This window comes from Lactuca serriola, chromosome 1 (assembly GCF_051521515.1).
Source record: "Lactuca serriola cultivar US96UC23 chromosome 1, Lser_US96UC23_V15, whole genome shotgun sequence".
Lineage (NCBI taxonomy): Eukaryota > Viridiplantae > Streptophyta > Magnoliopsida > Asterales > Asteraceae > Lactuca > Lactuca serriola.
The window spans coordinates 206,750,219-206,770,456 of record NC_136408.1 but is presented as its reverse complement, the minus strand read 5'-3'; the positions used below and the strand labels follow the sequence as shown (position 1 = coordinate 206,770,456).

Genomic DNA, 20,238 nt, shown 5'->3' with positions numbered 1-20,238 from the left:
GTTTATTGTTTTTATGTGTTAGAAGACTCCTTTGTTTTGGTACGCGGGGCGTGGGACCCACGTGACCGATCGACTCTGTTCCAAAAATACGAAAACCATCAGCAATGAACCGGAGGGCACCCGAGCATAGAAATAGTAAGAAAGAAAGGAAAAAAAAACACGTAAAATCTAGAAACAAACGCAAACGGACAACGAAAAAGGGGGATGCAACACGAGGACTTCCCAGGGGGTCACCCATCCTAGTACTACTCTCGCCCACGCACGCTTAACTGCGGAGTTCTGATGGGATCCGGTGCATTAGTGCTGGTATGATAGCACACAAAATACTATCCATGTTTATTGCTTTTATGTGTTACAAGACGCAGAGCCTACTTTGTTTTGGTACGCGGGGCGTGGGACCCAAGTGACCGATCGGCTCCGTTCCAAAAATACGAAGACCATGAACCATGAACCGGAGGGAACCCGAGCATAGAAATAGCAAGAAAGAAAGGAAAAAAAACCTAAAAACCGCACGTAAAATGGAAAAAAAAACGCAAACGGACAACGAAAAAGGGGTGCAACACGAGGACTTCCCAGGGGTCACCCATCCTAGTACTACTCTCGCCCAAGCACGCTGAACTGCGGAGTTCTGATGGGATCCGCTGCATTAGTGCTGTTATGATCACACCCAAAATAATAACCATGAACCGGAAGACACCCGAGCATAGAAATAGCCAGAAAGAAAGGAAAAAAAACCAAAAAACCGCACGTAAAATGTTAAAAAAAAATGCAAACGGACAACGAAAAAGAGGGTGCAACACGAGCACTTCCCAGGGGGTCACCCATCCTTGTACTCCTCTCGCCCAAGCACGCTTAACTGTTATGTTCTAATGGGATTCGGTGCATTAGTGCTGGTATAATAGCACACGAAATACTATCCATGTTTATTTCTTTTATGTGTTACAAGACGCAGAGCCTACTTTGTTTTGGTACGCGGGGCGTGGGACCCAAGTGACCGATCGGCTCCGTTCCAAAAATATGAAAACAATGAACCATGAACCGGAGGGAACCCGAGCATAGAAATAGCAAGAAAGAAAGGAAAAAAAAAAGCTAAAAACCGCACGTAAAATGGAAAAAAAAAACGCAAACGGACAACGAAAAAGGGGGTGCAACACGAGGACTTACCAGGGGGTCACCCAGCCTAGTACTACTCTCGCCCAAGCACGCTTAACTGCGGAGTTCTGATGGGATCCGGTGCATTAGTGCTGTTATGATCACACCCAAAATAATATCCATGTTTATTGCTTTTATGTGTTACAAGATGCAGAATCTCCTTTGTTTTTGTACGCGGGGCGTGGGATCCACGTGACCGATCGGCTCCGTTCCAAAAATACGAAAACCATCAACCGTAAACCGGAAGGCACCCGAGCATAGAAATAGCCAGAAAGAAAGGAAAAAAAAACAGCACGTAAAATGTAAAAAAAAATGCAAACGCACAACGAAAAAGAGGGTGCAACATGAGCACTTCCCAGGGTGTGACCCATCCTTGTACTACTCTTGCCCAAGCACGCTTAACTGCGGAGTTCTGATGGGATTCGGTGCATTAGTGCTGGTATGATCGCACACGAAATACTCTCCATGTTTATTGCTTTTATGTGTTACAAGACGCAGAACCTTCTTTGTTTTGGTACGCGGGGCGTGGAACCCATGTGACCGATCGGCTCCGTTCCAAAAATACGAAAACCATGAACCATTTACCGGAGGGCACCCGAGCATAGAAATAGCAAGAAAGAAAGGAAAAAAAAACCAAAAAACCGCACGTAAAATGTAAAAAAAAATGCAAACGGACAAACTAAAAAGGGGGTGCAACACGAGGACTTCCCATGGGGTCACCAATCCAAGTACTACTCTCGCCCAAGCACGCTTAACTGCGGAGTTCTGATGGGATCCGGTGCATTAGTGCTGTTATGATCACACCCAATATAATATCCATGTTTATTGCTTTTATGTGTTACAAGACGCATAATCTCCTTTGTTTTTGTACGCGGGGCGTGGGATCCACGTGACCGATCGGCTCCGTTCCAAAAATACGAAAACCATCAACCATAAACCGGAAGACACCCGAGCATAGAAATAGCCAGAAAGAAAGGAAAAAAAACCAAAAAACCGCACGTAAAATGTTAAAAAAAAATGCAAACGGACAACGAAAAAGAGGGTGCAACACGAGGACTTCCCAGGGGGTCACCCATCCTTGTACTACTCTCGTCCAAGCACGTTTAACTGCGAAGTTCTGATGGGATTCGGTGCATTAGTGATGGTATGATAGCACACGAAATACTATCCATGTTTATTGCTTTTATGTGTTACAAGACGCAGAACCTTCTTTGTTTTGGAACGCGGGGCGTGGGACCCATGTGACCGATCGGCTCCGTTCCAAAAATACGAAAACCATGAACCATGAACCGGAGGGCACCCGAGCATAGAAATAGCAAGAAAGAAAGGAAAAAAAAACCAAAAAACCGCACGTAAAATGTCAAAAAAAACGCAAACGGACAAACTAAAAAGGGGGTGCAACACGAGGACTTCCCAGGGGGTCACCAATCCTAGTACTACTCTCGCCCAAGCACGCTTAACTGCGGAGTTCTGATGGGATCCGGTGCATTAGTGCTGGTATGATCGCACCCGAAATACAATCCATGTTTATTGCTTTTATGTGTTACCAGACGCAGAACCTCCTTTGTTTTGGTACGCGGGGCGTGGGATCCACGTGACCGATCGGCTCCGTTCCAAAAATACGAAAACCATCAACCATAAACCGGAAGGCACACGAGCATAGAAATATCCAGAAAGAAAGGAAAAAAACCAAAAAACATGTAAAATGTAAAAAAAATGCAAACGGACAACGAAAAAGAGGGTGCAACACGAGGACTTCCCAGGGGGTCACCAATCCAAGTACTAGTCTCGCCCAAGCACGCTTAACTGCGGAGTTCTGATGGGATCCGGTGCATTAGTGCTGTTATGATCACACCCAATATAATATCCATGTTTATTGCTTTTATGTGTTACAAGACGCATAATCTCCTTTGTTTTTGTACGCGGGGCGTGGGATCCACGTGACCGATCGGCTCCGTTCCAAAAATACGAAAACCATCAACCATAAACCAGAAGGCACACGAGCATAGAAATAGCCAGAAAGAAAGGAAAAAAAACCAAAAAACATGTAAAATGTAAAAAAAATGCAAACGGACAATGAAAAAGAGGGTGCAACACGAGGACTTCCCAGGGGGTCACCAATCCAAGTACTACTCTCGCCAAGCATGCTTAACTGCGAAGTTCTGATGGGATCCGGTGCATTAGTGCTGGTATGATCGCACCCGTAATACTATCCATGTTTATTGTTTTTATGTGTTAGAAGACTCCTTTGTTTTGGCACGCGGGGCGTGGGACCCACGTGACCGATCGACTCTGTTCCAAAAATACGAAAACCATCAGCAATGAACCGGAGGGCACCCGAGCATAGAAATAGTAAGAAAGAAAGGAAAAAAAACACGTAAAATCTAGAAACAAACGCAAACGGACAACGAAAAAGGGGGATGCAACACGAGGACTTCCCAGGGGGTCACCCATCCTAGTACTACTCTCGCCCACACACGCTTAACTGCGGAGTTCTGATGGGATCCGGTGCATTAGTGCTGGTATGATAGCACACAAAATACTATCCATGTTTATTGCTTTTATGTGTTACAAGACGCAGAGCCTACTTTGTTTTGGTACGCGGGGCGTGGGACCCAAGTGACCGATCGGCTCCGTTCCAAAAATACGAAGACCATGAACCATGAACCGGAGGGAACCTGAGCATAGAAATAGCAAGAAAGAAAGGAAAAAAAACCTAAAAACCGCACGTAAAATGGAAAAAAAAAACGCAAACGGACAACGAAAAAAGGGGTGCAACACGAGGACTTCCCAGGGGTCACCCATCCTAGTACTACTCTCGCCCAAGCACGCTTAACTGCGGAGTTCTGATGGGATCCGCTGCATTAGTGCTGTTATGATCACACCCAAAATAATAACCATGAACCGGAAGGCACCCGAGCATAGAAATAGCCAGAAAGAAAGGAAAAAAAACCAAAAAACCGCACGTAAAATGTTAAAAAAAATGCAAACGGACAACGAAAAAGAGGGTGCAACACGAGCACTTCCCAGGGGGTCACCCATCCTTGTACTCCTCTCGCCCAAGCACGCTTAACTGTTAAGTTCTGATGGGATTCGGTGCATTAGTGCTGGTATAATAGCACACGAAATACTATCCATGTTTATTTCTTTTATGTGTTACAAGACGCAGAGCCTACTTTGTTTTGGTACGCGGGGCGTGGGACCCAAGTGACCGATCGGCTCCGTTCCAAAAATATGAAAACAATGAACCATGAACCGGAGGGAACCCGAGCATAGAAATAGCAAGAAAGAAAGGAAAAAAAAAACCTAAAAACCGCACGTAAAATGGAAAAAAAAACGCAAACGGACAACGAAAAAGGGGGTGCAACACGAGGACTTACTAGGGGGTCACCCATCCTAGTACTACTCTCGCCCAAGCACGCTTAACTGCGGAGTTCTGATGGGATCCGGTGCATTAGTGCTGTTATGATCACACCCAAAATAATATCCATGTTTATTGCTTTTATGTGTTACAAGATGCAGAATCTCCTTTGTTTTTGTACGCGGGGCGTGGGATCCACGTGACCGATCGGCTCCGTTCCAAAAATACGAAAACCATCAACCATAAACCGGAAGGCACCCGAGCATAGAAATAGCCAGAAAGAAAGGAAAAAAAAACAGCACGTAAAATGTAAAAAAAAATGCAAACGCACAACGAAAAAGAGGGTGCAACACGAGCACTTCCCAGGGTGTGACCCATCCTTGTACTACTCTTGCCCAAGCACGCTTAACTGCGGAGTTCTGATGGGATTCGGTGCATTAGTGCTGGTATGATCGCACACGAAATACTCTCCATGTTTATTGCTTTTATGTGTTACAAGACGCAGAACCTTCTTTGTTTTGGTACGCGGGGCGTGGAACCCATGTGACCGATCGGCTCCGTTCCAAAAATACGAAAACCATAAACCATTTACCGGAGGGCACCCGAGCATAGAAATAGCAAGAAAGAAAGGAAAAAAAACCAAAAAACCGCACGTAAAATGTAAAAAAAAATGCAAACGGACAAACTAAAAAGGGGGTGCAACACGAGGACTTCCCATGGGGTCACCAATCCAAGTACTACTCTCGCCCAAGCACGCTTAACTGCGGAGTTCTGATGGGATCCGGTGCATTAGTGCTGTTATGATCACACCCAATATAATATCCATGTTTATTGCTTTTATGTGTTACAAGACGCATAATCTCCTTTGTTTTTGTACGCGGGGCGTGGGATCCACGTGACCGATCGACTCCGTTCCAAAAATACGAAAACCATCAACCATAAACCGGAAGACACCCGAGCATAGAAATAGCCAGAAAGAAAGGAAAAAAAACCAAAAAACCGCACGTAAAATGTTAAAAAAAAAATGCAGACGGACAACGAAAAAGAGGGTGCAACACGAGGACTTCCCAGGGGGTCACCCATCCTTGTACTACTCTCGTCCAAGCACGTTTAACTGCGAAGTTCAGATGGGATTCGGTGCATTAGTGATGGTATGATAGCACACGAAATACTATCCATGTTTATTGCTTTTATGTGTTACAAGACGCAGAACCTTCTTTGTTTTGGAACGCGGGGCGTGGGACCCATGTGACCGATCGGCTCCGTTTCAAAAATACGAAAACCATGAACCATGAACCGGAGGGCACCCGAGCATAGAAATAGCAAGAAAGAAAGGAAAAAAAAACCAAAAAACCGCACGTAAAATGTAAAAAAAAAACGCAAACGGACAAACTAAAAAGGGGGTGCAACACGAGGACTTCCCGGGGGTCACCAATCCTAGTACTACTCTCGCCCAAGCACGCTTAACTGCGGAGTTCTGATGGGATCCGGTGCATTAGTGCTGGTATGATCGCACCCGAAATACAATCCATGTTTATTGCTTTTATGTGTTACCAGACGCAGAACCTCCTTTGTTTTGGTACGCGGGGCGTGGGATCCACGTGACCGATCGGCTCCGTTCCAAAAATACGAAAACCATCAACCATAAACCGGAAGGCACACGAGCATAGAAATATCCAGAAAGAAAGGAAAAAAACCAAAAAACATGTAACATTTAAAAAAAAATGCAAACGGACAACGAAAAAGAGGGTGCAACAAGAGGACTTCCCAGGGGGTCACCAATCCAAGTACTACTCTCGCCCAAGCACGCTTAACTGCGGAGTTCTGATGGGATCCGGTGCATTAGTGCTGTTATGATGACACCCAATATGATATCCATGTTTATTGCTTTTATGTGTTACAAGACGCATAATCTCCTTTGTTTTTGTACGCGGGGCGTGGGATCCACGTGACCGATCGGCTCCGTTCCAAAAATACGAAAACCATCAACCATCAACCAGGGGGTCACCCATCCTTGTACTACTCTCGTCCAAGCACGCTTAACTGCGAAGTTCTGATGGGATTCGGTGCATTAGTGATGGTATGATTGCACACGAAATACTATCCATGTTTATTGCTTTTATGTGTTACAAGACGCAGAACCTTCTTTGTTTTGGTACGCGGGGCGTGGGACCCATGTGACCGATCGGCTCCGTTCCAAAAATACGAAAACCATGAACCATGAACCGGAGGGCACCCGAGCATAGAAATAGCAAGAAAGAAAGGAAAAAAAACCAAAAAACCGCACGTAAAATGTAAAAAAAAAACGCAAATGGACAAACTAAAAAGGGGGTGCAACACGAGGACTTCCCAGGGGGTCACCAATCCTAGTACTACTCTCGCCCAAGCACGCTTAACTGCGGAGTTCTGATGGGATCCGGTGCATTAGTGCTGGTATGATCGCACCCGAAATACAATCCATGTTTATTGCTTTTATGTGTTACCAGACGCAGAACCTCCTTTGTTTTGGTACGCGAGGCGTGGGATCCACGTGACCGATCGGCTCCGTTCCAAAAATACGAAAACCATCAACCATAAACCGGAAGGCACACGAGCATAGAAATAGCCAGAAAGAAAGGAAAAAAACCAAAAAACATGTAAAATGTAAAAAAAAATGCAAACGGACAATGAAAAAGAGGTTGCAACACGAGGACTTCCCAGGGGGTCACCAATCCAAGTACTACTCTCGCCCAAGCATGCTTAACTGCGAAGTTCTGATGGGATCCGGTGCATTAGTGCTGGTATGATCGCACCCGTAATATTATCCATGTTTATTGTTTTTATGTGTTAGAAGACTCCTTTGTTTTGGCACGCGGGGCGTGGGACCCACGTGACCGATCGACTCTGTTCCAAAAATACGAAAACCATCAGCAATGAACCGGAGGGCACCCGAGCATAGAAATAGTAAGAAAGAAAGGAAAAAAAACACGTAAAATCTAGAAACAAACGCAAACGGACAACGAAAAAGGGGGATGCAACACGAGGACTTCCCAGGGGGTCACCCATCCTAGTACTACTCTCGCCCACGCACGCTTAACTGCGGAGTTCTGATGGGATCCGGTGCATTAGTGCTGGTATGATAGCACACAAAATACTATCCATGTTTATTGCTTTTATGTGTTACAAGACGCAGAGCCTACTTTGTTTTGGTACGCGGGGCGTGGGACCCAAGTGACCGATCGGCTCCGTTCCAAAAATACGAAGACCATGAACCATGAACCGGAGGGAACCGGAGCATAGAAATAGCAAGAAAGAAAGGAAAAAAAAACCTAAAAACCGCACGTAAAATGGAAAAAAAAAAAACGCAAACGGACAACGAAAAAGGGGGTGCAACACGAGGACTTCCCAGGGGTCACCCATCCTAGTACTACTCTCGCCCAAGCACGCTTAACTGCGGAGTTCTGATGTGATCCGCTGCATTAGTGCTGTTATGATCACACCCAAAATAATAACCATGAACCGGAAGGCACCCGAGCATAGAAATAGCCAGAAAGAAAGGAAAAAAAACCAAAAAACCGCACGTAAAATGTTAAAAAAAAATGCAAACGGACAACGAAAAAGAGGGTGCAACACGAGCACTTCCCAGGGGGTCACCCATCCTTGTACTCCTCTCGCCAAAGCACGCTTAACTGTTAAGTTCTGATGGGATTCGGTGCATTAGTGCTGGTATAATAGCACACGAAATACTATCCATGTTTATTTCTTTTATGTGTTACAAGACGCAGAGCCTACTTTGTTTTGGTACGCGGGGCGTGGGACCCAAGTGACCGATCGGCTCCGTTCCAAAAATATGAAAACAATGAACCATGAACCGGAGGGAACCCGAGCATAGAAATAGCAAGAAAGAAAAGAAAAAAAAACCTAAAAACCGCACGTAAAATGGAAAAAAAAACGCAAACGGACAACGAAAAAGGGGGTGCAACACGAGGACTTACTAGGGGGTCACCCGTCCTAGTACTACTCTCGCCCAAGCACGCTTAACTGCGGAGTTCTGATGGGATCCGGTGCATTAGTGCTGTTATGATCACACCCAAAATAATATCCATGTTTATAACTTTTATGTGTTACAAGATGCAGAATCTCCTTTGTTTTTGTACGCTGGGCGTGGGATCCACGTGACCGATCGGCTCCGTTCCAAAAATACGAAAACCATCAACCATAAACCGGAAGGCACCCGAGCATAGAAATAGCCAGAAAGAAAGGAAAAAAAAACAGCACGTAAAATGTAAAAAAAAAATGCAAACGCACAACGAAAAAGAGGGTGCAACACGAGCACTTCCCAGGGTGTGACCCATCCTTGTACTACTCTTGCCCAAGCACGCTTAACTGCGGAGTTCTGATGGGATTCGGTGCATTAGTGCTGGTATGATCGCACACGAAATACTCTCCATGTTTATTGCTTTAAGGTGTTACAAGACGCAGAACCTTCTTTGTTTTGGTACGCGGGGCGTGGAACCCATGTGACCGATCGGCTCCGTTCCAAAAATACGAAAACCATGAACCATTTACCGGAGGGCACCCGAGCATAGAAATAGCAAGAAAGAAAGGAAAAAAAACCAAAAAACCGCACGTAAAATGTAAAAAAAAAATGCAAACGGACAAACTAAAAAGGGGGTGCAACACGAGGACTTCCCATGGGGTCACCAATCCAAGTACTACTCTCGCCCAAGCACGCTTAACTGCGGAGTTCTGATGGGATCCGGTGCATTAGTGCTGTTATGATCACACCCAATATAATATCCATGTTTATTGCTTTTATGTGTTACAAGATGCATAATCTCCTTTGTTTTTGTACGCGGGGCGTGGGATCCACGTGACCGATCGGCTCCGTTCCAAAAATACGAAAACCATCAACCATAAACCGGAAGACACCCGAGCATAGAAATAGCCAGAAAGAAAGGAAAAAAAACCAAAAAACCGCACGTAAAATGTTAAAAAAAAAATGCAAACGGACAACGAAAAAGAGGGTGCAACACGAGGACTTCCCAGGGGGTCACCCATCCTTGTACTACTCTCGTCCAAGCATGTTTAACTGCGAAGTTCTGATGGGATTCGGTGCATTAGTGATGGTATGATAGCACACGAAATACTATCCATGTTTATTGCTTTTATGTGTTACAATACGCAGAACCTTCTTTGTTTTGGTACGCGGGGCGTGGGACCCATGTGACCGATCGGCTCCGTTCCAAAAATACGAAAACCATGAACCATGAACCGGAGGGCACCCGAGCATAGAAATAGCAAGAAAGAAAGGAAAAAAACCAAAAAACCGCACGTAAAATGTAAAAAAAAAACGCAAACGGACAAACTAAAAAGGGGGTGCAACACGAGGACTTCCCAGGGGGTCACCAATCCTAGTACTACTCTCGCCCAAGCACGCTTAACTGCGGAGTTCTGATGGGATCCGGTGCATTAGTGCTGGTATGATCGCACCCGAAATACAATCCATGTTTATTGCTTTTATGTGTTACCAGACGCAGAACCTCCTTTGTTTTGGTACGCGCGGCGTGGGATCCACGTGACCGATCGGCTCCGTTCCAAAAATACGAAAACCATCAACCATAAACCAGAAGGCACACGAGCATAGAAATAGCCAGAAAGAAAGGAAAAAAACCAAAAAACATGTAAAATGTAAAAAAAAATGCAAACGGACAACGAAAAAGAGGGTGCAACACGAGAACTTCCCAGGGGGTCACCAATCCAAGTACTACTCTCGCCCAAGCACGCTTAACTGCGGAGTTCTGATGGGATCCGGTGCATTAGTGCTGTTATGATCACACCCAATATAATATCCATGTTTATTGCTTTTATGTGTTACAAGACGCATAATCTCCTTTGTTTTTGTACGCGGGGCGTGGGATCCACGTGACCGATCGGCTCCGTTCCAAAAATACGAAAACCATCAACCATCAACCAGGGGGTCACCCATCCTTGTACTACTCTCGTCCAAGCACGCTTAACTGCGAAGTTCTGATGGGATTCGGTGCATTAGTGATGGTATGATAGCACACGAAATACTATCCATGTTTATTGCTTTTATGTGTTACAAGACGCAGAACCTTCTTTGTTTTGGTACGCGGGGCGTGGGACCCATGTGACCGATCGGCTCCGTTCCAAAAATACGAAAACCATGAACCATGAACCGGAGGGCACCCGAGCATAGAAATAGCAAGAAAGAAATGAAAAAAAACCAAAAAACCGCACGTAAAATGTAAAAAAAAAACGCAAATGGACAAACTAAAAAGGGGGTGCAACACGAGGACTTCCCAGGGGGTCACCAATCCTAGTACTACTCTCGCCCAAGCACGCTTAACTGCGGAGTTCTGATGGGATCCGGTGCATTAGTGCTGGTATGATCGCACCCGAAATACAATCCATGTTTATTGCTTTTATGTGTTACCAGACGCAGAACCTCCTTTGTTTTGGTACGCGAGGCGTGGGATCCACGTGACCGATCGGCTCCGTTCCAAAAATACGAAAACAATCAACCATAAACCGGAAGGCACACGAGCATAGAAATAGCCAGAAAGAAAGGAAAAAAACCAAAAAACATGTAAAATGTAAAAAAAAAAATGCAAACGGACAATGAAAAAGAGGTTGCAACACGAGGACTTCCCAGGGGGTCACCAATCCAAGTACTACTCTCGCCCAAGCATGCTTAACTGCGAAGTTCTGATGGGATCCGGTGCATTAGTGCTGGTATGATCGCACCCGTAATACTATCCATGTTTATTGTTTTTATGTGTTAGAAGACTCCTTTGTTTTGGCACGCGGGGCGTGGGACCCACGTGACCGATCGACTCTGTTCCAAAAATACGAAAACCATCAGCAATGAACCGGAGGGCACCCGAGCATAGAAATAGTAAGAAAGAAAGGAAAAAAAACACGTAAAATCTAGAAACAAACGCAAACGGACAACGAAAAAGGGGGATGCAACACGAGGACTTCCCAGGGGGTCACCCATCCTAGTACTACTCTCGCCCACGCACGCTTAACTGCGGAGTTCTGATGGGATCCGGTGCATTAGTGCTGGTATGATAGCACACAAAATACTATCCATGTTTATTGCTTTTATGTGTTACAAGACGCAGAGCCTACTTTGTTTTGGTACGCGGGGCGTGGGACCCAAGTGACCGATCGGCTCCGTTCCAAAAATACGAAGACCATGAACCATGAACCGGAGGGAACCTGAGCATAGAAATAGCAAGAAAGAAAGGAAAAAAAACCTAAAAACCGCACGTAAAATGGAAAAAAAAAACGCAAACGGACAACGAAAAAGGGGGTGCAACACGAGGACTTCCCAGGGGTCACCCATCCTAGTACTACTCTCGCCCAAGCACGCTTAACTGCGGAGTTCTGATGGGATCCGCTGCATTAGTGCTGTTATGATCACACCCAAAATAATAACCATGAACCGGAAGGCACCCGAGCATAGAAATAGCCAGAAAGAAAGGAAAAAAAACCAAAAAACCGCACGTAAAATGTTAAAAAAAAATGCAAACGGACAACGAAAAAGAGGGTGCAACACGAGCACTTCCCAGGGGGTCACCCATCCTTGTACTCCTCTCGCCAAAGCACGCTTAACTGTTAAGTTCTGATGGGATTCGGTGCATTAGTGCTGGTATAATAGCACACGAAATACTATCCATGTTTATTTCTTTTATGTGTTACAAGACGCAGAGCCTACTTTGTTTTGGTACGCGGGGCGTGGGACCCAAGTGACCGATCGGCTCCGTTCCAAAAATATGAAAACAATGAACCATGAACCGGAGGGAACCCGAGCATAGAAATAGCAAGAAAGAAAGGAAAAAAAAAACCTAAAAACCGCACGTAAAATGGAAAAAAAAACGCGAACGGACAACGAAAAAGGGGGTGCAACACGAGGACTTACTAGGGGGTCACCCATCCTAGTACTACTCTCGCCCAAGCACGCTTAACTGCGGAGTTCTGATGGGATCCGGTGCATTAGTGCTGTTATGATCACACCCAAAATAATATCCATGTTTATTGCTTTTATGTGTTACAAGATGCAGAATCTCCTTTGTTTTTGTACGCGGGGCGTGGGATCCACGTGACCGATCGGCTCCGTTCCAAAAATACGAAAACCATCAACCATAAACCGGAAGGCACCCGAGCATAGAAATAGCCAGAAAGAAAGGAAAAAAAAACAGCACGTAAAATGTAAAAAAAAATGCAAACGCACAACGAAAAAGAGGGTGCAACACGAGCACTTCCCAGGGTGTGACCCATCCTTGTACTACTCTTGCCCAAGCACGCTTAACTGTGGAGTTCTGATGGGATTCGGTGCATTAGTGCTGGTATGATCGCACACGAAATACTCTCCATGTTTATTGCTTTAAGGTGTTACAAGACGCAGAACCTTCTTTGTTTTGGTACGCGGGGCGTGGAACCCATGTGACCGATCGGCTCCGTTCCAAAAATACGAAAACCATGAACCATTTACCGGAGGGCACCCGAGCATAGAAATAGCAAGAAAGAAAGGAAAAAAAACCAAAAAACCGCACGTAAAATGTAAAAAAAAATGCAAACGGACAAACTAAAAAGGGGGTGCAACACGAGGACTTCCCATGGGGTCACCAATCCAAGTACTACTCTCGCCCAAGCACGCTTAACTGCGGAGTTCTGATGGGATCCGGTGCATTAGTGCTGTTATGATCACACCCAATATAATATCCATGTTTATTGCTTTTATGTGTTACAAGACGCATAATCTCCTTTGTTTTTGTACGCGGGGCGTGGGATCCACGTGACCGATCGGCTCCGTTCCAAAAATACGAAAACCATCAACCATAAACCGGAAGACACCCGAGCATAGAAATAGCCAGAAAGAAAGGAAAAAAAAACCAAAAAACCGCACGTAAAATGTTAAAAAAAAATGCAAACGGACAACGAAAAAGAGGGTGCAACACGAGGACTTCCCAGGGGGCCACCCATCCTTGTACTACTCTCGTCCAAGCACGTTTAACTGCGAAGTTCTGATGGGATTCGGTGCATTAGTGATGGTATGATAGCACACGAAATACTATCCATGTTTATTGCTTTTATGTGTTACAAGACGCAGAACCTTCTTTGTTTTGGAACGCGGGGCGTGGGACCCTTGTGACCGATCGGCTCCGTTCCAAAAATACGAAAACCATGAACCATGAACCGGAGGGCACCCGAGCATAGAAATAGCAAGAAAGAAAGGAAAAAAAACCAAAAAACCGCACGTAAAATGTAAAAAAAAAACCGCAAACGGACAAACTAAAAAGGGGGTGCAACACGAGGACTTCCCAGGGGGTCACCAATCCTAGTACTACTCTCGCCCAAGCACGCTTAACTGCGGAGTTCTGATGGGATCCGGTGCATTAGTGCTGGTATGATCGCACCCGAAATACCATCCATGTTTATTGCTTTTATGTGTTACCAGACGCAGAACCTCCTTTGTTTTGGTACGCGGGGCGTGGGATCCACGTGACCGATCGGCTCCGTTCCAAAAATACGAAAACCATCAACCATAAACCGGAAGGCACACGAGCATAGAAATATCCAGAAAGAAAGGAAAAAAACCAAAAAACATGTAAAATGTAAAAAAAATGCAAACGGACAACGAAAAAGAGGGTGCAACACGAGGACTTCCTAGGGGGTCACCAATCCAAGTACTACTCTCGCCCAAGCACGCTTAACTGCGGAGTTCTGATGGGATCCGGTGCATTAGTGCTGTTATGATCACACCCAATATAATATCCATGTTTATTGCTTTTATGTGTTACAAAACGCATAATCTCCTTTGTTTTTGTACGCGGGGCGTGGGATCCACGTGACCGATCGGCTCCGTTCCAAAAATACGAAAACCATCAACCATCAACCAGGGGGTCACCCATCCTTGTACTACTCTCGTCCAAGCACGCTTAACTGCGAAGTTCTGATGGGATTCGGTGCATTAGTGATGGTATGATAGCACACGAAATACTATCCATGTTTATTGCTTTTATGTGTTACAAGACGCAGAACCTTCTTTGTTTTGGTACGCGGGGCGTGGGACCCATGTGACCGATCGGCTCCGTTCCAAAAATACGAAAACCATGAACCATGAACCGGAGGGCACCCGAGCATAGAAATAGCAAGAAAGAAATGAAAAAAAACCAAAAAACCGCACGTAAAATGTAAAAAAAAAACGCAAATGGACAAACTAAAAAGGGGGTGCAACACGAGGACTTCCCAGGGGGTCACCAATCCTAGTACTACTCTCGCCCAAGCACGCTTAACTGCGGAGTTCTGATGGGATCCGGTGCATTAGTGCTGGTATGATCGCACCCGAAATACAATCCATGTTTATTGCTTTTATGTGTTACCAGACGCAGAACCTCCTTTGTTTTGGTACGCGAGGCGTGGGATCCACGTGACCGATCGGCTCCGTTCCAAAAATACGAAAACCATCAACCATAAACCGGAAGGCACACGAGCATAGAAATAGCCAGAAAGAAAGGAAAAAAACCAAAAAACATGTAAAATGTAAAAAAAAATGCAAACGGACAATGAAAAAGAGGTTGCAACACGAGGACTTCCCAGGGGGTCACCAATCCAAGTATTACTCTCGCCCAAGCATGCTTAACTGCGAAGTTCTGATGGGATCCGGTGCATTAGTGCTGGTATGATCGCACCCGTAATACTATCCATGTTTATTGTTTTTATGTGTTAGAAGACTCCTTTGTTTTGGCACGCGGGGCGTGGGACCCACGTGACCGATCGACTCTGTTCCAAAAATACGAAAACCATCAGCAATGAACCGGAGGGCACCCGAGCATAGAAATAGTAAGAAAGAAAGGAAAAAAAACACGTAAAATCTAGAAACAAACGCAAACGGACAACGAAAAAGGGGGATGCAACACGAGGACTTCCCAGGGGGTCACCTATCCTAGTACTACTCTCGCCCACGCACGCTTAACTGGGGAGTTCTGATGGGATCCGGTGCATTAGTGCTGGTATGATAGCACACAAAATACTATCCATGTTTATTGCTTTTATGTGTTACAAGACGCAGAGCCTACTTTGTTTAGGTACGCGGGGCGTGGGACCCAAGTGACCGATCGGCTCCGTTCCAAAAATACGAAGACCATGAACCATGAACCGGAGGGAACCTTAGCATAGAAATAGCAAGAAAGAAAGGAAAAAAAACCTAAAAACCGCACGTAAAATGGAAAAAAAAACGCAAACGGACAACGAAAAAGGGGGTGCAACACGAGGACTTCCCAGGGGTCACCCATCCTAGTACTACTCTCGCCCAAGCACGCTGAACTGCGGAGTTCTGATGGGATCCGCTGCATTAGTGCTGTTATGATCACACCCAAAATAATAACCATGAACCGGAAGGCACCCGAGCATAGAAATAGCCAGAAAGAAAGGAAAAAAAACCAAAAAACCGCACGTAAAATGTTTAAAAAAATGCAAACGGACAACGAAAAAGAGGGTGCAACACGAGCACTTCCCAGGGGGTCACCCATCCTTGTACTCCTCTCGCCCAAGCACGCTTAACTGTTAAGTTCTGATGGGATTCGGTGCATTAGTGCTGGTATAATAGCACACGAAATACTATCCATGTTTATTTCTTTTATGTGTTACAAGACGCAGAGCCTACTTTGTTTTGGTACGCGGGGCGTGGGACCCAAGTGACCGATCGGCTCCGTTCCAAAAATATGAAAACAATGAACCATGAACCGGAGGGAACCCGAGCATAGAAATAGCAAGAAAGAAAGGAAAAAAAAAACCTAAAAACCGCACGTAAAATGGAAAAAAAAACGCAAACGGACAACGAAAAAGGGGGTGCAACACGAGGACTTAATAGGGGGTCACCCATCCTAGTACTACTCTCGCCCATGCACGCTTAACTGCGGAGTTCTGATGGGATCCGGTGCATTAGTGCTATTATGATCACACCCAAAATAATATCCATGTTTATTGCTTTTATGTGTTACAAGATGCAGAATCTCCTTTGTTTTTGTACGCGGGGCGTGGGATCCACGTGACCGATCGGCTCCGTTCCAAAAATACGAAAACCATCAACCATAAACCGGAAGGCACCCGAGCATACAAATAGCCAGAAAGAAAGGAAAAAAAAACAGCACGTAAAATGTAAAAAAAAAATGCAAACGCACAACGAAAAAGAGGGTGCAACACGAGCACTTCCCAGGGTGTGACCCATCCTTGTACTACTCTTGCCCAAGCACGCTTAACTGCGGAGTTCTGATCGGATTCGGTGCATTAGTGCTGGTATGATCGCACACGAAATACTCTCCATGTTTATTGCTTTTATGTGTTACAAGATGCAGAACCTTCTTTGTTTTGGTACGCGGGGCGTGGAACCCATGTGACCGATCGGCTCCGTTCCAAAAATACGAAAACCATGAACCATTTACCGGAGGGCACCCGAGCATAGAAATAGCAAGAAAGAAAGGAAAAAAAACCAAAAAACCGCACGTAAAATGTAAAAAAAAATGCAAACGGACAAACTAAAAAGGGGGTGCAACACGAGGACTTCCCATGGGGTCACCAATCCAAGTACTACTCTCGCCCAAGCACGCTTAACTGCGGAGTTCTGATGGGATCCGGTGCATTAGTGCTGTTATGATCACACCCAATATAATATCCATGTTTATTGCTTTTATGTGTTACAAGACGCATAATCTCTTTTGTTTTTGTACGCGGGGCGTGGGATCCACGTGACCGATCGGCTCCGTTCCAAAAATACGAAAACCATCAACCATAAACCGGAAGACACCCGAGCATAGAAATAGCCAGAAAGAAAGGAAAAAAAACAAAAAAACCGCACGTAAAATGTTAAAAAAAAATGCAAACGGACAACGAAAAAGAGGGTGCAACACGAGGACTTCCCAGGGGGTCACCCATCCTTGTACTACTCTCGTCCAAGCACGTTTAACTGCGAAGTTCTGATGGGATTCGGTGCATTAGTGATGGTATGATAGCACACGAAATACTATCCATGTTTATTGCTTTTATGTGTTACAAGACGCAGAACCTTCTTTGTTTTGGTACGCGGGGCGTGGGACCCATGTGACCGATCAGCTCCGTTCCAAAAATACGAAAACCATGAACCATGAACCGGAGGGCACCCGAGCATAGAAATAGCAAGAAAGAAAGGAAAAAAACCAAAAAACCGCACGTAAAATGTAAAAAAAAAACGCAAACGGACAAACTAAAAAGGGGGTGCAACACGAGGACTTCCCAGGGGGTCACCAATCCTAGTACTACTCTCGCCCAAGCACGCTTAACTGCGGAGTTCTGATGGGATCCGGTGCATTAGTGCTGGTATGATCGCACCCGAAATACAATCCATGTTTATTGCTTTTATGTGTTACCAGACGCAGAACCTCCTTTGTTTTGGTACGCGGGGCGTGGGATCCACGTGACCGATCGGCTCCGTTCCAAAAATACGAAAACCATCAACCATAAACCAGAAGGCACACGAGCATAGAAATAGCCAGAAAGAAAGGAAAAAAACCAAAAAACATGTAAAATGTAAAAAAAAAAATGCAAACGGACAACGAAAAAGAGGGTGCAACACGAGAACTTCCCAGGGGGTCACCAATCCAAGTACTACTCTCGCCCAAGCACGCTTAACTGCGAAGTTCTGATGGGATCTGGTGCATTAGTGCTGGTATGATCGCACCCGTAATACTATCCATGTTTATTGTTTCTATGTGTTAGAAGACTCCTTTGTTTTGGTACGCGGGGCGTGGGACCCACGTGACCGATCGGCTCCGTTCCAAAAATACGAAAACCATCAGCAATGAACCGTAGGGCACCCGAGCATAGAAATAGTAAGAAAGAAAGGAAAAAAAACACGTAAAATCTAGAAACAAACGCAAACGGACAAAGAAAAAGGGGGGTGCAACACGAGAACTTCCCAGGGGGTCACCCATCCAAGTACTACTCTCGCCCAAGCACGCTTAACTGCGGAGTTCTAATGGGATGCGGTGCATTAGTGCTGGTATGATCGCACCCGAAATACTATCCATGTTTATTGTTTTTATGTGTTAGAAGACTCCTTTGTTTTGGTATGCGGGGCGTGGGACCCACGTGACCGATCGACTCCGTTCCAAAAATACGAAAACCATCAGCCATGAACCGGAGGGCACCCGAGCATACAAATAGCAAGAAAGAAAGGAAAAAAAGCACGTAAAATCTAGAAACAAACGCAAACGGACAACGAAAAAGGGGGATGCAACACGAGGACTTCCCAGGGGGTCACCCATCCTAGTACTACTCTCGCCCACGCACGCTTAACTCCACGCTTAACTGCGGAGTTCTGATGGGATCCGGTGCATTAGTGCTGGTATGATAGCACACAAAATACTATCCATGTTTATTGCTTTTATGTGTTACAAGACGCAGAGCCTACTTTGTTTTGGTACGCGGGGCGTGGGACCCAAGTGACCGATCGGCTCCGTTCCAAAAATACGAAGACCATGAACCATGAACCGGAGGGAACCCGAGCATAGAAATAGCAAGAAAGAAAGGAAAAAAAACCTAAAAACCGCGCGTAAAATGGAAAAAAAACGCAAATGGACAACGAAAAAGGGGGTGCAACACGAGGACTTCCCATGGGGTCACCCATCCTAGTACTACTCTCGCCCAAGCACGCTTAACTGCGGAGTTCAGATAGGATCCGCTGCATTAGTGCTGTTATGATCACACCCAAAATAATAACCATGAACCGGAAGGCACCCGAGCATAGAAATAGCCAGAAAGAAAGGAAAAAAAACCAAAAAACCGCACGTAAAATGTTAAAAAAAATGCAAACGGACAACGAAAAAGAGGGTGCAACACAAGCACTTCCAAGGGGGTCACCCATCCTTGTACTCCTCTCGCCCAAGCACGCTTAACTGTGAAGTTCTGATGGGATTCGGTGCATTAGTGCTGGTATAATAGCACACGAAATACTATCCTTGTTTATTTCTTTTATGTGTTACAAGACGCAAAGCCTACTTTGGTTTGGTACGCGGGGCGTGGGACCCAAGTGACCGATAGGCTCCGTTCCAAAAATCCGAAAACCATGAACCATGAACCGGAGGGAACCCGAGCATAGAAATAGCAAGAAAGAAAGGAAAAAAAACCTAAAAACCGCACGTAAAATGGAAAAAAAAACGCAAACGGACAACGAAAAAGGGGTGCAACACGAGGACTTCCCAGGGGTCACCCATCCTAGTACTACTCTCGCCCAAGCACGCTTAACTGCGGAGTTCTGATGGGATCCGGTGCATTAGTGCTGTTATGATCACACCCAAAATAATATCAATGTTTATTGCTTTTATGTGTTACAAGATGCAGAATCTCCTTTGTTTTTGTACGCGGGGCGTGGGATCCACGTGACCGATCGGCTCCGTTCCAAAAATACGAAAACCATCAACCATAAACCGGAAGGCACCCGAGGATAGAAATAGCCAGAAAGAAAGGAAAAAAAACCAAAAAACCGCACGTAAAATGTTAAAAAAAAATGCAAACGGACAACGAAAAAGAGGGTTCAACACGAGCATTTCTCAGGGTGTCATCCATCCTTGTACTACTCTCGCCCAAGCACGCTTAACTGCGAAGTTCTGATGGGATTCAGTGCATTAGTGATGGTATGATAGCACACGAAATACTATCCATCTTATTGCTTTTATGTG

At 45.3% G+C, this 20,238-nt stretch overlaps 50 non-coding genes and 8 pseudogenes across 50 annotated transcripts; all 58 read right to left on the bottom strand.

Moving 5' to 3' along the window:
- Positions 1-201: 201 nt before the first annotated feature.
- LOC145085361 (5S ribosomal RNA) lies at positions 202-320 on the bottom strand. The gene has a single exon (XR_013699763.1). It is a non-coding gene; the product is annotated as a 5S ribosomal RNA (ribosomal RNA).
- Positions 321-551: 231 nt separating this feature from the next.
- LOC145078863 (5S ribosomal RNA) lies at positions 552-669 on the bottom strand. The gene has a single exon (XR_013694392.1). It is a non-coding gene; the product is annotated as a 5S ribosomal RNA (ribosomal RNA).
- A 119-nt stretch (positions 670-788) lies between these two features.
- LOC145080251 (5S ribosomal RNA) lies at positions 789-907 on the bottom strand (annotated as a pseudogene).
- Positions 908-1,142: 235 nt separating this feature from the next.
- Positions 1,143-1,261, bottom strand: LOC145073890 (5S ribosomal RNA). Its single transcript, XR_013691590.1, has one exon. It is a non-coding gene; the product is annotated as a 5S ribosomal RNA (ribosomal RNA).
- Positions 1,262-1,486: 225 nt separating this feature from the next.
- LOC145080098 (5S ribosomal RNA) lies at positions 1,487-1,605 on the bottom strand (annotated as a pseudogene).
- A 234-nt stretch (positions 1,606-1,839) lies between these two features.
- On the bottom strand, positions 1,840-1,958 carry LOC145073930 (5S ribosomal RNA). The gene has a single exon (XR_013691606.1). It is a non-coding gene; the product is annotated as a 5S ribosomal RNA (ribosomal RNA).
- A 233-nt stretch (positions 1,959-2,191) lies between these two features.
- On the bottom strand, positions 2,192-2,310 carry LOC145078834 (5S ribosomal RNA). Its single transcript, XR_013694365.1, has one exon. It is a non-coding gene; the product is annotated as a 5S ribosomal RNA (ribosomal RNA).
- Positions 2,311-2,544: 234 nt separating this feature from the next.
- On the bottom strand, positions 2,545-2,663 carry LOC145084915 (5S ribosomal RNA). The gene has a single exon (XR_013699339.1). It is a non-coding gene; the product is annotated as a 5S ribosomal RNA (ribosomal RNA).
- Positions 2,664-2,890: 227 nt separating this feature from the next.
- Positions 2,891-3,009, bottom strand: LOC145074979 (5S ribosomal RNA). Its single transcript, XR_013692227.1, has one exon. It is a non-coding gene; the product is annotated as a 5S ribosomal RNA (ribosomal RNA).
- A 228-nt stretch (positions 3,010-3,237) lies between these two features.
- Positions 3,238-3,355, bottom strand: LOC145079140 (5S ribosomal RNA). The gene has a single exon (XR_013694663.1). It is a non-coding gene; the product is annotated as a 5S ribosomal RNA (ribosomal RNA).
- A 214-nt stretch (positions 3,356-3,569) lies between these two features.
- LOC145085697 (5S ribosomal RNA) lies at positions 3,570-3,688 on the bottom strand. Its single transcript, XR_013700088.1, has one exon. It is a non-coding gene; the product is annotated as a 5S ribosomal RNA (ribosomal RNA).
- Positions 3,689-3,921: 233 nt separating this feature from the next.
- LOC145075844 (5S ribosomal RNA) lies at positions 3,922-4,039 on the bottom strand. Its single transcript, XR_013692531.1, has one exon. It is a non-coding gene; the product is annotated as a 5S ribosomal RNA (ribosomal RNA).
- Positions 4,040-4,157: 118 nt separating this feature from the next.
- LOC145079394 (5S ribosomal RNA) lies at positions 4,158-4,276 on the bottom strand. The gene has a single exon (XR_013694909.1). It is a non-coding gene; the product is annotated as a 5S ribosomal RNA (ribosomal RNA).
- Positions 4,277-4,510: 234 nt separating this feature from the next.
- On the bottom strand, positions 4,511-4,629 carry LOC145074263 (5S ribosomal RNA). The gene has a single exon (XR_013691772.1). It is a non-coding gene; the product is annotated as a 5S ribosomal RNA (ribosomal RNA).
- Positions 4,630-4,854: 225 nt separating this feature from the next.
- LOC145079428 (5S ribosomal RNA) lies at positions 4,855-4,973 on the bottom strand. Its single transcript, XR_013694942.1, has one exon. It is a non-coding gene; the product is annotated as a 5S ribosomal RNA (ribosomal RNA).
- A 233-nt stretch (positions 4,974-5,206) lies between these two features.
- Positions 5,207-5,325, bottom strand: LOC145073916 (5S ribosomal RNA). Its single transcript, XR_013691599.1, has one exon. It is a non-coding gene; the product is annotated as a 5S ribosomal RNA (ribosomal RNA).
- Positions 5,326-5,559: 234 nt separating this feature from the next.
- Positions 5,560-5,678, bottom strand: LOC145078866 (5S ribosomal RNA). Its single transcript, XR_013694396.1, has one exon. It is a non-coding gene; the product is annotated as a 5S ribosomal RNA (ribosomal RNA).
- A 235-nt stretch (positions 5,679-5,913) lies between these two features.
- On the bottom strand, positions 5,914-6,031 carry LOC145085508 (5S ribosomal RNA). The gene has a single exon (XR_013699906.1). It is a non-coding gene; the product is annotated as a 5S ribosomal RNA (ribosomal RNA).
- A 228-nt stretch (positions 6,032-6,259) lies between these two features.
- On the bottom strand, positions 6,260-6,378 carry LOC145079293 (5S ribosomal RNA). The gene has a single exon (XR_013694815.1). It is a non-coding gene; the product is annotated as a 5S ribosomal RNA (ribosomal RNA).
- Positions 6,379-6,841: 463 nt separating this feature from the next.
- Positions 6,842-6,960, bottom strand: LOC145084914 (5S ribosomal RNA). Its single transcript, XR_013699338.1, has one exon. It is a non-coding gene; the product is annotated as a 5S ribosomal RNA (ribosomal RNA).
- A 228-nt stretch (positions 6,961-7,188) lies between these two features.
- LOC145076360 (5S ribosomal RNA) lies at positions 7,189-7,307 on the bottom strand. Its single transcript, XR_013692658.1, has one exon. It is a non-coding gene; the product is annotated as a 5S ribosomal RNA (ribosomal RNA).
- Positions 7,308-7,521: 214 nt separating this feature from the next.
- On the bottom strand, positions 7,522-7,640 carry LOC145085360 (5S ribosomal RNA). The gene has a single exon (XR_013699762.1). It is a non-coding gene; the product is annotated as a 5S ribosomal RNA (ribosomal RNA).
- Positions 7,641-7,876: 236 nt separating this feature from the next.
- Positions 7,877-7,994, bottom strand: LOC145078548 (5S ribosomal RNA). The gene has a single exon (XR_013694100.1). It is a non-coding gene; the product is annotated as a 5S ribosomal RNA (ribosomal RNA).
- A 119-nt stretch (positions 7,995-8,113) lies between these two features.
- Positions 8,114-8,232, bottom strand: LOC145080117 (5S ribosomal RNA; annotated as a pseudogene).
- A 233-nt stretch (positions 8,233-8,465) lies between these two features.
- Positions 8,466-8,584, bottom strand: LOC145077066 (5S ribosomal RNA). The gene has a single exon (XR_013692931.1). It is a non-coding gene; the product is annotated as a 5S ribosomal RNA (ribosomal RNA).
- Positions 8,585-8,810: 226 nt separating this feature from the next.
- On the bottom strand, positions 8,811-8,929 carry LOC145079427 (5S ribosomal RNA). Its single transcript, XR_013694941.1, has one exon. It is a non-coding gene; the product is annotated as a 5S ribosomal RNA (ribosomal RNA).
- A 234-nt stretch (positions 8,930-9,163) lies between these two features.
- LOC145073909 (5S ribosomal RNA) lies at positions 9,164-9,282 on the bottom strand. Its single transcript, XR_013691596.1, has one exon. It is a non-coding gene; the product is annotated as a 5S ribosomal RNA (ribosomal RNA).
- Positions 9,283-9,516: 234 nt separating this feature from the next.
- Positions 9,517-9,635, bottom strand: LOC145079288 (5S ribosomal RNA). The gene has a single exon (XR_013694810.1). It is a non-coding gene; the product is annotated as a 5S ribosomal RNA (ribosomal RNA).
- A 233-nt stretch (positions 9,636-9,868) lies between these two features.
- LOC145084913 (5S ribosomal RNA) lies at positions 9,869-9,987 on the bottom strand. Its single transcript, XR_013699337.1, has one exon. It is a non-coding gene; the product is annotated as a 5S ribosomal RNA (ribosomal RNA).
- A 228-nt stretch (positions 9,988-10,215) lies between these two features.
- LOC145073230 (5S ribosomal RNA) lies at positions 10,216-10,334 on the bottom strand. Its single transcript, XR_013691294.1, has one exon. It is a non-coding gene; the product is annotated as a 5S ribosomal RNA (ribosomal RNA).
- A 463-nt stretch (positions 10,335-10,797) lies between these two features.
- On the bottom strand, positions 10,798-10,916 carry LOC145084912 (5S ribosomal RNA). The gene has a single exon (XR_013699336.1). It is a non-coding gene; the product is annotated as a 5S ribosomal RNA (ribosomal RNA).
- A 230-nt stretch (positions 10,917-11,146) lies between these two features.
- Positions 11,147-11,265, bottom strand: LOC145076355 (5S ribosomal RNA). Its single transcript, XR_013692657.1, has one exon. It is a non-coding gene; the product is annotated as a 5S ribosomal RNA (ribosomal RNA).
- A 214-nt stretch (positions 11,266-11,479) lies between these two features.
- Positions 11,480-11,598, bottom strand: LOC145085359 (5S ribosomal RNA). The gene has a single exon (XR_013699761.1). It is a non-coding gene; the product is annotated as a 5S ribosomal RNA (ribosomal RNA).
- A 233-nt stretch (positions 11,599-11,831) lies between these two features.
- LOC145075838 (5S ribosomal RNA) lies at positions 11,832-11,949 on the bottom strand. Its single transcript, XR_013692529.1, has one exon. It is a non-coding gene; the product is annotated as a 5S ribosomal RNA (ribosomal RNA).
- Positions 11,950-12,068: 119 nt separating this feature from the next.
- Positions 12,069-12,187, bottom strand: LOC145080116 (5S ribosomal RNA; annotated as a pseudogene).
- Positions 12,188-12,421: 234 nt separating this feature from the next.
- On the bottom strand, positions 12,422-12,540 carry LOC145074256 (5S ribosomal RNA). The gene has a single exon (XR_013691771.1). It is a non-coding gene; the product is annotated as a 5S ribosomal RNA (ribosomal RNA).
- A 225-nt stretch (positions 12,541-12,765) lies between these two features.
- LOC145079948 (5S ribosomal RNA) lies at positions 12,766-12,884 on the bottom strand (annotated as a pseudogene).
- A 233-nt stretch (positions 12,885-13,117) lies between these two features.
- Positions 13,118-13,236, bottom strand: LOC145073902 (5S ribosomal RNA). Its single transcript, XR_013691593.1, has one exon. It is a non-coding gene; the product is annotated as a 5S ribosomal RNA (ribosomal RNA).
- Positions 13,237-13,470: 234 nt separating this feature from the next.
- On the bottom strand, positions 13,471-13,589 carry LOC145079157 (5S ribosomal RNA). The gene has a single exon (XR_013694679.1). It is a non-coding gene; the product is annotated as a 5S ribosomal RNA (ribosomal RNA).
- A 235-nt stretch (positions 13,590-13,824) lies between these two features.
- On the bottom strand, positions 13,825-13,943 carry LOC145084911 (5S ribosomal RNA). The gene has a single exon (XR_013699335.1). It is a non-coding gene; the product is annotated as a 5S ribosomal RNA (ribosomal RNA).
- A 227-nt stretch (positions 13,944-14,170) lies between these two features.
- LOC145075939 (5S ribosomal RNA) lies at positions 14,171-14,289 on the bottom strand. Its single transcript, XR_013692553.1, has one exon. It is a non-coding gene; the product is annotated as a 5S ribosomal RNA (ribosomal RNA).
- A 463-nt stretch (positions 14,290-14,752) lies between these two features.
- Positions 14,753-14,871, bottom strand: LOC145084910 (5S ribosomal RNA). Its single transcript, XR_013699334.1, has one exon. It is a non-coding gene; the product is annotated as a 5S ribosomal RNA (ribosomal RNA).
- Positions 14,872-15,099: 228 nt separating this feature from the next.
- On the bottom strand, positions 15,100-15,218 carry LOC145078820 (5S ribosomal RNA). The gene has a single exon (XR_013694351.1). It is a non-coding gene; the product is annotated as a 5S ribosomal RNA (ribosomal RNA).
- Positions 15,219-15,432: 214 nt separating this feature from the next.
- LOC145077453 (5S ribosomal RNA) lies at positions 15,433-15,551 on the bottom strand. Its single transcript, XR_013693201.1, has one exon. It is a non-coding gene; the product is annotated as a 5S ribosomal RNA (ribosomal RNA).
- Positions 15,552-15,783: 232 nt separating this feature from the next.
- On the bottom strand, positions 15,784-15,901 carry LOC145078862 (5S ribosomal RNA). The gene has a single exon (XR_013694391.1). It is a non-coding gene; the product is annotated as a 5S ribosomal RNA (ribosomal RNA).
- Positions 15,902-16,019: 118 nt separating this feature from the next.
- Positions 16,020-16,138, bottom strand: LOC145079393 (5S ribosomal RNA). Its single transcript, XR_013694908.1, has one exon. It is a non-coding gene; the product is annotated as a 5S ribosomal RNA (ribosomal RNA).
- Positions 16,139-16,372: 234 nt separating this feature from the next.
- LOC145078868 (5S ribosomal RNA) lies at positions 16,373-16,491 on the bottom strand. The gene has a single exon (XR_013694398.1). It is a non-coding gene; the product is annotated as a 5S ribosomal RNA (ribosomal RNA).
- Positions 16,492-16,717: 226 nt separating this feature from the next.
- On the bottom strand, positions 16,718-16,836 carry LOC145080075 (5S ribosomal RNA; annotated as a pseudogene).
- A 233-nt stretch (positions 16,837-17,069) lies between these two features.
- Positions 17,070-17,188, bottom strand: LOC145073896 (5S ribosomal RNA). Its single transcript, XR_013691592.1, has one exon. It is a non-coding gene; the product is annotated as a 5S ribosomal RNA (ribosomal RNA).
- Positions 17,189-17,421: 233 nt separating this feature from the next.
- LOC145078833 (5S ribosomal RNA) lies at positions 17,422-17,540 on the bottom strand. The gene has a single exon (XR_013694364.1). It is a non-coding gene; the product is annotated as a 5S ribosomal RNA (ribosomal RNA).
- A 233-nt stretch (positions 17,541-17,773) lies between these two features.
- LOC145084909 (5S ribosomal RNA) lies at positions 17,774-17,892 on the bottom strand. Its single transcript, XR_013699333.1, has one exon. It is a non-coding gene; the product is annotated as a 5S ribosomal RNA (ribosomal RNA).
- Positions 17,893-18,122: 230 nt separating this feature from the next.
- On the bottom strand, positions 18,123-18,241 carry LOC145085798 (5S ribosomal RNA). The gene has a single exon (XR_013700185.1). It is a non-coding gene; the product is annotated as a 5S ribosomal RNA (ribosomal RNA).
- A 214-nt stretch (positions 18,242-18,455) lies between these two features.
- LOC145085254 (5S ribosomal RNA) lies at positions 18,456-18,574 on the bottom strand. The gene has a single exon (XR_013699663.1). It is a non-coding gene; the product is annotated as a 5S ribosomal RNA (ribosomal RNA).
- Positions 18,575-18,788: 214 nt separating this feature from the next.
- On the bottom strand, positions 18,789-18,919 carry LOC145077442 (5S ribosomal RNA; annotated as a pseudogene).
- Positions 18,920-19,150: 231 nt separating this feature from the next.
- On the bottom strand, positions 19,151-19,269 carry LOC145075801 (5S ribosomal RNA). The gene has a single exon (XR_013692515.1). It is a non-coding gene; the product is annotated as a 5S ribosomal RNA (ribosomal RNA).
- A 118-nt stretch (positions 19,270-19,387) lies between these two features.
- Positions 19,388-19,506, bottom strand: LOC145079368 (5S ribosomal RNA). The gene has a single exon (XR_013694885.1). It is a non-coding gene; the product is annotated as a 5S ribosomal RNA (ribosomal RNA).
- Positions 19,507-19,737: 231 nt separating this feature from the next.
- LOC145085682 (5S ribosomal RNA) lies at positions 19,738-19,855 on the bottom strand. Its single transcript, XR_013700073.1, has one exon. It is a non-coding gene; the product is annotated as a 5S ribosomal RNA (ribosomal RNA).
- Positions 19,856-20,088: 233 nt separating this feature from the next.
- LOC145080430 (5S ribosomal RNA) lies at positions 20,089-20,207 on the bottom strand (annotated as a pseudogene).
- Between the last annotated feature and the right edge of the window lie 31 nt (positions 20,208-20,238).